The sequence below is a fragment of the Myotis lucifugus genome, unplaced genomic scaffold, assembly GCF_000147115.1.
Source record: "Myotis lucifugus unplaced genomic scaffold, Myoluc2.0 scaffold_4, whole genome shotgun sequence".
Lineage (NCBI taxonomy): Eukaryota > Metazoa > Chordata > Mammalia > Chiroptera > Vespertilionidae > Myotis > Myotis lucifugus.
Window position 1 is genome coordinate 18417633 of NW_005871052.1, and position 11095 is coordinate 18428727.

General features: G+C 39.1%; 1 pseudogene; it reads left to right on the forward strand.

The window, feature by feature from the left end:
- Positions 1-3642: 3642 nt before the first annotated feature.
- LOC102428223 lies at positions 3643-4999 on the forward strand (annotated as a pseudogene).
- The last annotated feature ends 6096 nt before the right edge of the window (positions 5000-11095 follow it).

An 11095-nucleotide genomic window follows, 5' to 3' on the forward strand; every position in this document is an offset into this window, starting at 1 on the left:
GCTGGCAGGCCCTGCCCACCCACCACAGTGTCGCTGGCTGGTGGCCTGGGCCTCCCCCTATGGGGCAATGGACTATGGGGCCCCCAGATGGATGCCTTGCAGAGAGAGGCCCTTCCCATTCGTCCTGGGCTCTGCCATTCATTGCTGCCCACAGGGAGGCCCTGCCCACCTGCCTGGGCTCTGTGATCAATGGCAGAGCAGAGGGAGGCCCTGCCCTCCCAGCCAGGGCTCTGCGATGGGCCCCATCACCACCATAGGGAGGCCCTGCCAGGGCTCTGTGATCAATGCTGCCGGAGGGAGGCCCTGCCAAACCGGCCAGGGCTCTGTGATGGGCCCTCCCAGCCTTGGTGGCTTGTCTTGACCCTCGCAGCCACGGCTTTGTCCAGAGGACATCCTGAAGGTCGTCTGGAAGACATCTGGTGTAATTAGCATATTACCCTTTTATTAGTAGAGATATAGAAGATTGGTTACACATAGACACAGACAACAGTATGGTGATAGTCAGAAGGAAAAGTGGATGGTGGTAGGTGGAGGTGGGCAAAGAGGGGATGAATGGGGATGGAAAGAGACTGCTTTGGATGATGAGCATCCAATGCAGGGTGCAGGTGATGTTTTGTTGAGCTGTACACTTGAAACCTATATGATTTTTTGAACCAATGTCACCCCAATAAATTCAATAAAAGGAGACTATTAAAATTACCATTTAAAATAAAACTACTCAAAGCTGCAGACAAGCCTTTTCAGGTGTCTTTAACTCCTTAGTCAAAAATTACACTAATGTCCAGCCTTGGTGGCTCACTGGTTGAGCATCGACCTATGAACCAGGAGGTCACAGTTTGATTCCAGCTCAGGGCACATGCCTGGGTTGCAGGCTCGAAACCCAGGGGTCATGCAGGAGGCAGCTGATCAATTATTTTATTTCATCATTGATGTTTTATTTTTCTCCCCCTTCCTCTCTGAAATAGATAAAATATATATTAAAAAAAAAACACGACACCAAGAGCTCTAGTAAAAAAAATTCCTAAACCTATGGTGGAACCCAAAACACTTTTTGAACGATATAGAGTTGTTATCAGGGCTTATAACTGCAGGCTACCAAATCTTCATCAGCTTTTACACATTTTGGTAGGACTTGGGGAAACCCCTCTTCCCAAAAAAAAGATGCAGGAAGAAAATGGCAAAACCACAAGGATGATACTGAAGATCTTTGACTTGAAAGGGCTTGTAATGTAGCAAGTAATTCTTAGAGTTTTACCTGTGAACATCGTTTGGTTTATTATTCTGTTGCAAACAAAAAGAAAAATGTGTGGTAGACTTTAGAGCCCATTTGGAAGCTCTCATTTTGACAATATTTGGGATTCCATACAATATTTATTTAAGGCAACTCAGACTGCTTTGTAAATGTATTATATTCTGAGATTAGTGAATTGATTTAAAGAATTCAGAAAATAAGATATGAGGTCACAGGCCTGACTGAACTGGTGACTATAGCTGAGCACTTTGAAATAATGCTGGAGCAAGACACAAAATAACGCCAAGGTTTTGTACCTCCCTAGGGGTCCATTATCAAAACACTGATCCAGAAATCGATGTCCCATTTGAAATCAACTAAAATGCTAAAAAAGGGATTGTTTTCACAGGACTTATGCAAATTTTTCAATATCAACTTAAGTGTCCCAAGTATGGACCCTTAACAGAGTTGACAGAACTCTGATGGATTTCCTGGTAAACTGCTACATTATTCCCTTAAAATAGCAAAAATAAATGAAAATGAAAATTAATAGAGTTTAATAACTTTATGATAAAATATTTGGTCAAATTGGAAACTGATATTGAGAGCCTGATAGTAATATTTTTTTTACTTTCTGTACTAAGTAAGCTAAAATGAAAATTGTACTCAGAGGGAAAAGTAAACAAACTGGATAACACGTAGTTGTAAAGACAGATCAGCCTATTTATTCCTGTGATTACAATCTAGTTCTTTGGGTAACTGGAAACAATTGTTTTTGTCTTGTAAATGTTTAAGATCAAAAGGTGTGACTAGAAGTTCAAAGTTCATCTGACCTTTTTGCTAACCCCCCAAACCTTGCCTATCTCTCAAAATGATTGCAAATATTATAAATTATATGGACTTCGTTAATAGAATTGTCCTGCACTAAAATTTTTAAATTAAATGATGGGTAGTCATTAAATACCTAGATCATTTACAAATAAGGTAAAATATCAAAGCATTAATTACTGAACATAGGGTCATCCAAGCTTGATTTTCTGTTGCAGAAAAACTAAAGATAAATTTGAGTCTATTTTTCCACGCTGAGCAATTTTCTATTGAAAAGCACATGTTTCTAGAACTTATAAAAAGTATACATCTGTTAGTTCACAAAATGCTAATGTAACAGTTCACAAATGCTAACCTCCTAGTTTTTAATAGAAATTAATGTTTGTAAGGATTCTAATTAATATATGTAATTAAAGTTACTAGAAATAATAAGGGAAAGAACTTTGTATGCAAGAAAAGTAGAATGTGGTTTTGGTGGACAAAGGTATAAGGTGTGGAGGTACATTATTTTAAGGGAAATTGGAGTAATTTTGTCTAAACTAGAACTTCTGGTTATGATAGACAAACTAAATGTATAAAAAATTGAAGTGATAAAGAGAATTTTCATTTGTGGTCAAGTTTGCTAAAATTTGAATTGTTATAAGAATTTGAAATAAGTTCTGATATCAATACTGTAAGGTAAAGCTAAAACTTGATTTTCTTTCATTTCTTAAAAGGAAAAATTTATACAACCTTTTGCTGATACCTTGTTTTCTCATAGTAGTATGACCAGATTATATAACTCTTTAATGCTTTATGCTAAAGCCTATAATCCATAGGTCAAATAATCTTTCTTGGATCCCAATTCAAAGGATCCCATTGGTCACAATCTAGAGTCTGGTAAATATTACTGATGAAGAAGAGAAGTATCTGACATCAATTAAGGTAGACTGCTTCTGCCCAAGATGCAAATGAAACTTCCTATTCCCATTTGACCCAGTGATCCCACTTCTAGGAATATATCCCAAGAAATCAGAAACACCAATCAGAAAGGATATATGCATCCCTATGTTCATAGCAGCACAATTTACCATAGCTAAGATCTGGAAACAGCCTAAGTGCCCATCAGTAGATGAATGGATTAGAAAACTGTGGTACATCTACACAATGGAATACTATGCTGCTGTAAAAAGAAGGAATTCTTACCATTTGCAACAGCATGGATGGAACTGGAGAGCATTATGCTAAGTGAAATAAGCCAGTCAATGAAGGAAAAATACCACATGATCTCACTCATTTATGGATAATAAAGACCATTATAAACTTAGGAACAAAAATAGATACAGAGGCAGAGCAGCCTCAAACAGACTGTCAAACTACAGCGGGAAGGCCTGGGAGGGTTGGGGGGCAGGAGGGGAGGGTAAGAGAGCAACCGAAGGACTTGTATGCATGCATATAAGCATAACCAATGGACATAAGACACTGGGGGGTAGGGGAGGCCAGGGGATTGTCAAGGGGGGGGGAAAGGATACATATGTAATACTCTTTGTAATACTTTAAGCAATAAAACAATTAAAAAAATAAAATAATACTATAAATTAAAAAAAGCTGGCATGCCTAAGCCTATCAAAGTTGTTCAATATAATATCAATACAGAAGAATTATATTTCTACCTAAAGGAATTTATCCACATACTGTATTTCAGACATCTGTTGGTGAATCCCAGAGATCGCCGAGTCGTGGTTATTGAATCAGTACTATGTCCTTCCCACTTCAGAGAGACACTCACTCACGTTCTCTTCAAGTATTTTGAGGTTCTGTCTGTCTTGCTTGCTCCAAGCCATCTAATGGCTCTTCTGATACTTGGGATAAACTCTGCTATGGTCCTGGATTGTGGATATAGAGAAAGCCTGGTGTTACCTATATATGAAGGAATCCCAATACTAAATTGCTGGGGAGCACTCCTCCTAGGAGGAAAAGCTCTGCACAGGGAGTTGGAAACTCAACTATTGGAGCAATGTACTGTTGACAGAGGTGCTGCTAAAAAACAGAGCCTTCCCTCTGTGATGGGTTCAGTTCCAGAAGGTGTCTTAGAGGACATTAAAGTGCGCACTTGCTTTGTAAGTGATCTGAAATGTGGACTAAAAATCCAAGCAGCAAAATTTAATATCGATGGGAATACTGAGCGTCCCTCACCACCCGCAAATGTTGACTACCCATTAGATGGAGAGAAGATTTTACATGTCCTTGGATCAATCAGGGATTCGGTTGTGGAAATTTTTTGAACAAGATAATGAAGAGAAATCAGTTGCCACTTTAATATTGGATTTCCTTATGCAGTGCCCAATAGACACCAGAAAGCAATTAGCAGAGAACTTGGTAATCATAGGTTGCACATCTATGTTGCCAGGATTTATCCATAGATTGCTTGCAGAAATAAGGTATTTGGTAGAAAATCCAAAGTATAAGAAAACACTTGGCACCAAGACATTCTGTATTCATACTCCACCTGCAAAAGCTAATTGTGTGGCCTGGTTGGGAGGAGCTATTTTTGGAGCACTGCAAGACATACTGGGGAGCCATTCTGTCTCAAAGGAATATTACAATCAGACAGGCTGTATTCTTGATTGGTGTTCTCTTAATAACCCACCTTTGGAAATGATGTTTGATGTCGGGAAAACTCAACCACCTCTGATGAAAAGAGCATTTTCCACTGAGAAATAAAAGTTTGAATAAATTCAACTTTGTTTCATTTCATCTATCAGACCAATTACAAGCAAATTGTACAAAGTATGCAAGACGCTGTTAGAGACGACTTTTGTGGAAGTGAAAGCATTTCTGTAATTATTTTTCACATTATTTAATACTTTCGACTTTTGTTTTTCTTGTGTAGTGGTAAAATGGTAGCTGATGCTTATGAAATACCTTGTATTTATATCAATAAAATATAGTAAAGCAAAATAAAACAAACAATAATTCTTTTATGTGTTACTGCCAGCATAAAGTGAAGAGAGCTAAGAGTGGCCCCTAGCTGACAGACAGGAAGAAGACAGTTCTACAGTAGTTTTGCAACCACAAGAAACTAAATTATTCCAACAAGAATAAGCTTTGAAGGAAATTTTCCACAGAAACTTTAGATGTGAACTCAGCTTAGCTGCCACTTTGAATTCAGCTTTCTTGTACTCTGAACAGAGATCCCAGCTGCACAGTGCCCAGACTTCTAACTTAAAGAACTTTGAGCTAATAAATGGGTGTGGTTTTAAGTCTCTAAGTTTATGATAATTTATTATATATAAACTAGAGGCCCAGCGGACAAAATCAATGCATAGGTATGGTCCCTAGGACTGGCCTGTGATCAGGGCCATCTACCCTGGCTGTTGGCAGCTGACCATGCCCCCCCCCCAACTGCCATCCACCCCCGGTTCCCTGTTCACCATTGGGCAATGCCTGTAGGCCAGGGGAACGGACTGAGAGGTTGGCCATTCCCACCCGCTCGCTGGCCCTGCTCCTTGCCGTGGGTTGCCCTCTGTGTGTGGGGCAACCAGCAGGGCAGGGGCCTTGGCCTGGTGCCACCTGCACCCACTGCCACCCACCCCTGGTTCCCCATTCCCATTCGGGTGATCAGGACTTGTGGGATGGGGGCAGCTCCTGCGTTGAGCATCTGACCCCTGGTGGTCAGCACATCTTAGCAACCAGTCATTTGCTGTTTGGTTGATTTGCATATTACCCTTTTATTATATAGGATAGAAAACTAATAGCTTTCAGTAAATTTTTGTAAAACAACAACACATTTATTTTGAGGATAATTGGAAATCATTAAATAATTAAAGTAGGGGAATGAAACAAACAAAAAAAATCATTTGAAAAAGTTTACTTTGGCTACTGTGTGGAAAAGGGATTAGAAAAAAGGCCAGAGAAAGGAAATTTTAATTTCTGCCATGGCTCTTGGAATAGAATCACTGTCCCTACATCTCTTTATGCATTATAGATTTTTGCTTGAAAAATAAACCAAAACTCATATTTATGCCCAATATATTTGTTGAATACCTACTGTGTTCCAGGCACTGAATTAAACAACTAAGACAAAAGTCTGAATAACTGTGAACTCCACGTTAAACTGGGGGTGACTGAAAAAAAACACAATTGATACAAATCAAACTTTAAGTACCAATATAAAAGGAGTCCAAACAGGGAACAGCTAGGGTAAAAACCATAAGGAATATATTAGTTTGATGGGATTAAAGTATATTGTATTTATTTACCTATTTATTTAATTTAAGTTGTTTATTATTTAATGTATTATGTAAGTCTCCTTTTTCCCCCATTGACCTCTCCCCGGCCGCTCCCAACCCCCAGCACATGCCCTAACCGCCCTCCATTTGTATCCATTGGCTATGCTCATATGCATGCATACAAGTCCTTTGGTTGATCTCTTACTCCCCCCACCCCCCGCCGCCCACTTTCCATCATAGGTTGGAGAGTCAATTTGATGCTTCTATGACTCTGGTTCTGTTTTTGTTCATCAGTTTATGTTGTTCATTATATTCCACAAATGAATGAGATCATATGATATTTATCTTTCTCTGACTTGCTTATTTCGCTTAGCATGATGCTCTCCAGTTCCATCCATGCCATCACAAATGGTAAGAATTCCTTCTTTTTTACTGCAGCATAGTATTCCATTGTGTAGAACCACAGTTTTCTAATCCACTGATCTGCTGATTGGCACTTATGCTGATTCCAAATCTTAGCTATAGTAAATGGTGCTGCTAAGAACATAGGGATGCATTTATCCTTTCTAACTGGTGTTTCTGGGTTCTTGGGATATATTCCTAGAAATGGAATTAATGGGTCAAATGATGTTCCATTATTAATTTTTTGAGGAAATGCCATACTGTTTTCCACAGTGGCTGCACCAGTCTGCATTCCCACCAGCAGTGCAAGAGGGTTCCTTTTTCTCCGCATCCACTCTAGCAATTGTCGTTTGTTGATGATAGCCATTCTGACAGGTGTGAGATGGTATATCATTGTTTTGATTTGCATCTCTCAGATGATTAGTGATTTTGAACATGTTTTCATGTCTCTTGGTCTTCTGTATGCCCTCTTTCAAAAGGTGTTTATTTAGGTCCTTTGCCCATTTTTTGATTGGATTGTTTATCTTCCTTTTGTTGTAGGTGTTCCCAGTAGATTTTTGAAATTAAAACCTTACTGGAGATAACATTGGCAAATATGTTCTCCCATGCAGTGGACTTTCTTGTTGTTTTGTTGATAGTTTCTTTTTCTGTGCAGAAGCTTTTTATTTTTATGTAGTCCCATTTGATTATTTTCTCCTTAGTTTACATTGCCCTAGGAGCTGTATCAGTAAAGATATTGCTACAAGAAATGTCTGCAATTTTTTAAAAATATATTTTATTGATTTTTCACAGAGAGGAAGGGAGAGGGACAGAGAGTTAGAAACATTGATGAGAGAGAAACATCGATCAGCTGCCTCCTGCACACCCCCCCCCCCCACTGGAGATGTTCCCGCAACCAAGGCACATGCCCCTGACTGGAATCAAACCCAGGGCCCCTCAGTCTGAAGGCCGACACTCTATCCACTGAGCCAAACTGGTCAGGGCAATGTCTGCAATTTTATGCTGATATCTTCTTCTATGATTTTTATGGTTTCCCATATTATGTTCAAGTCCTTTATCCATTTTGAGTTTTTTTTGTGTGTGTATGGTGTAAGTTTGTGGTCTAGTTTCATTTTTTTGCATGTATCTGTCCAATTTTCCAATACCATTCATTGAAAAGACTGTCTTGACTCCAGAGTATGGTCTTGCCTCCTTTGTCAAATTATTAATTGAGCATAATGGCTTGGGTCTATTTCTGGGTTCTCTGTTCCAGTCCATTGGTCTGTATGTCTGTTCTTGTGCTGGTACCAGCCATTTTTGAAAACAGTGACTTTGTAATATAGCTTGATATCTTCTATTGTGATCCCTCCAACTTTGTTCTTCTTTCTCAAGATTGCTGCACCTATTCGGGGTCTTTTTTTGTTCCAGATGAATTTTTGGAGAGTATTTTCTAGATCTTTGAAGTATGCCGTTTGTATTTTAATGGGGACTGAAATGATTCTATAGATTGCTTTGGGTAGGATGGACATTTTAACGATGTTGATTCTAACAATCCATGAACATGGAATATTCTTCCATTTGTTTGTGTCTTCCTCTATCTCTTCTTTCAGCTTTCTATAATTTTATGAGAACAGTTCCTTTACCTCAGTTAAATTTATTCCTAGATACCTTAATTTTTGTGTTGCAGTGGTGAATGGGATTATTTTTTTAGTTTCTCTCTCTCTGTGAGTTAATCATTGGTGTATAAAAAAGCCATAGATTTCTGGGTGTTAATTTTTTATCCTGCTACATTGTCTAATTAATTTATTACCTCCAGTAGATTTATGATGGAGTCCTTAGGGTTTTTTAAGTACAATATCATGTCATCTGCATGTAATGACTACTTCTTTTCCAATGTGGATGCCTTTCATTTCTTCTTTTGTCTGATCGCTATGGCTAGCATTTTCAGTACTATTTCAAACAAGAGTGGTGAAAGTGGGCATTTCTGTCTCGTTACTGTTCTTAGGTGAAATGGTTTTAGTTTTTGCCCATTGAGTAAGAAGTTTGCTGTAGGTGTCATATAAGGCTTTTGTTAGGTTGATATATGATCCCTCTATTCTCAATTTGTTGAGAGTTTTTTTTATCAGGAAAGAATGTTGGATTTGTCAAATGCCTTTTCTGCATCAATTGATAGGATTATGTTATTTTTGTCTTTCAATTTGTTTATGTGATGTATCACATTTTTTGATTTGCAGATATTGTACCAGCCTTGCATCCCTGGGATATATCCCATTTGGTCATGGTATATGATCTTTCTAATGTAATGCTGGATCCTATTTGGTAGGATTTTTTTTTTTGAGGATTATAGCATCTATGTTCATTAGGGATATTGGTCTGTAATTCTCTTTTTTGTAGTGTCTTTATCTGGTTTTGTGATTAGGGTAATTCTGGCTTCATAGAAAGAGCTAGGAAGTGTGCCTTCCTCTTGAATTTTTTGGAATATTCTGAGAAGGACAGGTTTTCATACTTCTTTGAATGTTTGGTAAAACTCCCCTGTGAAGTCATCTGGACCGGGGCTTTTGTTTGCTGGAAATTTTTTGATGACTGCTTCAATTTCCTCCTTAGTTATCGGCCTGTTGAGATTCTTTTTTAATTCTTCTTGATTGAGTTTTGTAAGATCATATTTTTCTAAGAATATGTCTATTTCCTTTAGGTTGTCTAGTTTGTTGGAATAGAGTTGTTCATATTATTTTTTACAATCCTTTATATTTCTGTAGGGTATGCTGTTATTTCATCTCTTTCATTTTGAATTTTGTTTATTTGTGTTTTCTCTCTTTGCTTCTTGGTGAGCCTGGCTAGAGATTCATCAATCTTGTTTAAACTTTCAAGCAACCAGCTCTTGGTTTCATTAATCTTTTGTATTATTTTTTTTTGGTCTCTATGTCATTTATTTCTGCTCTGATCTTTATTATCTCCCTCCTTCTGCTAACTCTAGGCTTTTCTTGTTGTTCTCTTTCTAATTCTTTAAGTTGCAGAGTTAGTTAATTTATTACAATTTTTCCATGTTTTCAGAGGTAGGCCTTTAATCCTATGAACTTCCCTCTCAGGATTGCTTTCATTGTGTACCATAGGTTTTGGATTGTTGTGTTATCATTGTCATTCATTTCTAGGATGTTTTTAATTCTTCTTTGATCTCTTTGGTAACCCAATCATTGTTTAATAGCATGCTATTCATCCTCCAATTTTTTGAATTTTTTTTTTATTGGTTCTATTGTAGTTGATTTCTAATATTATGCCATTGTGGTCTGGGACGATGGTTGATATAATTTCAATCTTCTTGAATTTGGAGAGACTTTGCCTGTGACTCAATATGTCATCTACCTTTGAAAATGTCCCATGTGAACTTGAAAAGAATGTATATTCTCTAGCTTTGGGGTGAAATGTTCCTAAGATGTCAATTAGTTCCATCTGATCTAGTGAGTCATTTAAGATTGCTATTTCTTTGCTGATTTTTTTTTGTCTAGAGGATTTATCGAGTGATGTCAGTGGGGTATTAAAGTCCCTTACTATGGTTGTATCGATGTCATTCTCTCCCGTGGTTTCTTCCAGAAGGTTTCTTATGTATTTGGGTGCTTCTGCACTGGATATATATATATATATATATATATATATATATATATATATATCCTATCTAATAAAAGAGAAACATTCAAATTGACCATAACCCCGACACCCTTCCCATTGGCTAATCAGCATATCCTTATGCAAATTAACTGCCAACCAAGATGGCGGCTGGCAGCCAGGCACTGAAGCGAACAGGAGGCTTGCTTGCTCCAGTGATGGAGGAAGCCAAGGTTCCCCGCCTGCCACTGCAGTCCTCTGAGCTTGCACTCTAAGAAACAATGTTGCAAGTATAGAAGCTAAACAAACTCCAGAGACCTGCTTTCAGCCAGCAGGGCTTCAGCCAGCAGGACCGCAACAGTGTTTCAATTATAGAACCCAAACAAACCCAGTACCTGCTTTCAGCAGCCAAGGTCTCAGAGCTGCAGCCGAGCCTCAGAGCTAAAGCCGGCTCTCAGCTCCAGTGACAGCCATATAAGGTAAATAAATCCCAGAATAAAAGAAAAAAGAAAAAAAGGAGAGGTTGGGAGCTTCAGTCGCCCGCCAGCCTGAAAACGGCCCTCAGCCCCTCACCCAGACTGGCCAGGCACCCCAGTGGGGACCCCCTCCCTGAAGGGGGTGTGACCAGCTGGAAACCGCCATCATCCCCTCACCCAGACTGGCCAGACACCCCAGTGGGGACCCCCACCCTGAAGCAACAAGATGGCGGTTAATTTGCATACTGAAGGCGAACTGCAGTGGGCAAGGCTGTCCGCGGTCCCGGGACCCGGATCTGTGACCCTGCCGGTCAGGGGGCAGTGCTTGAGGCTGTCCGCGGTCCTGGGACCCGGATCTGTGACCCTGC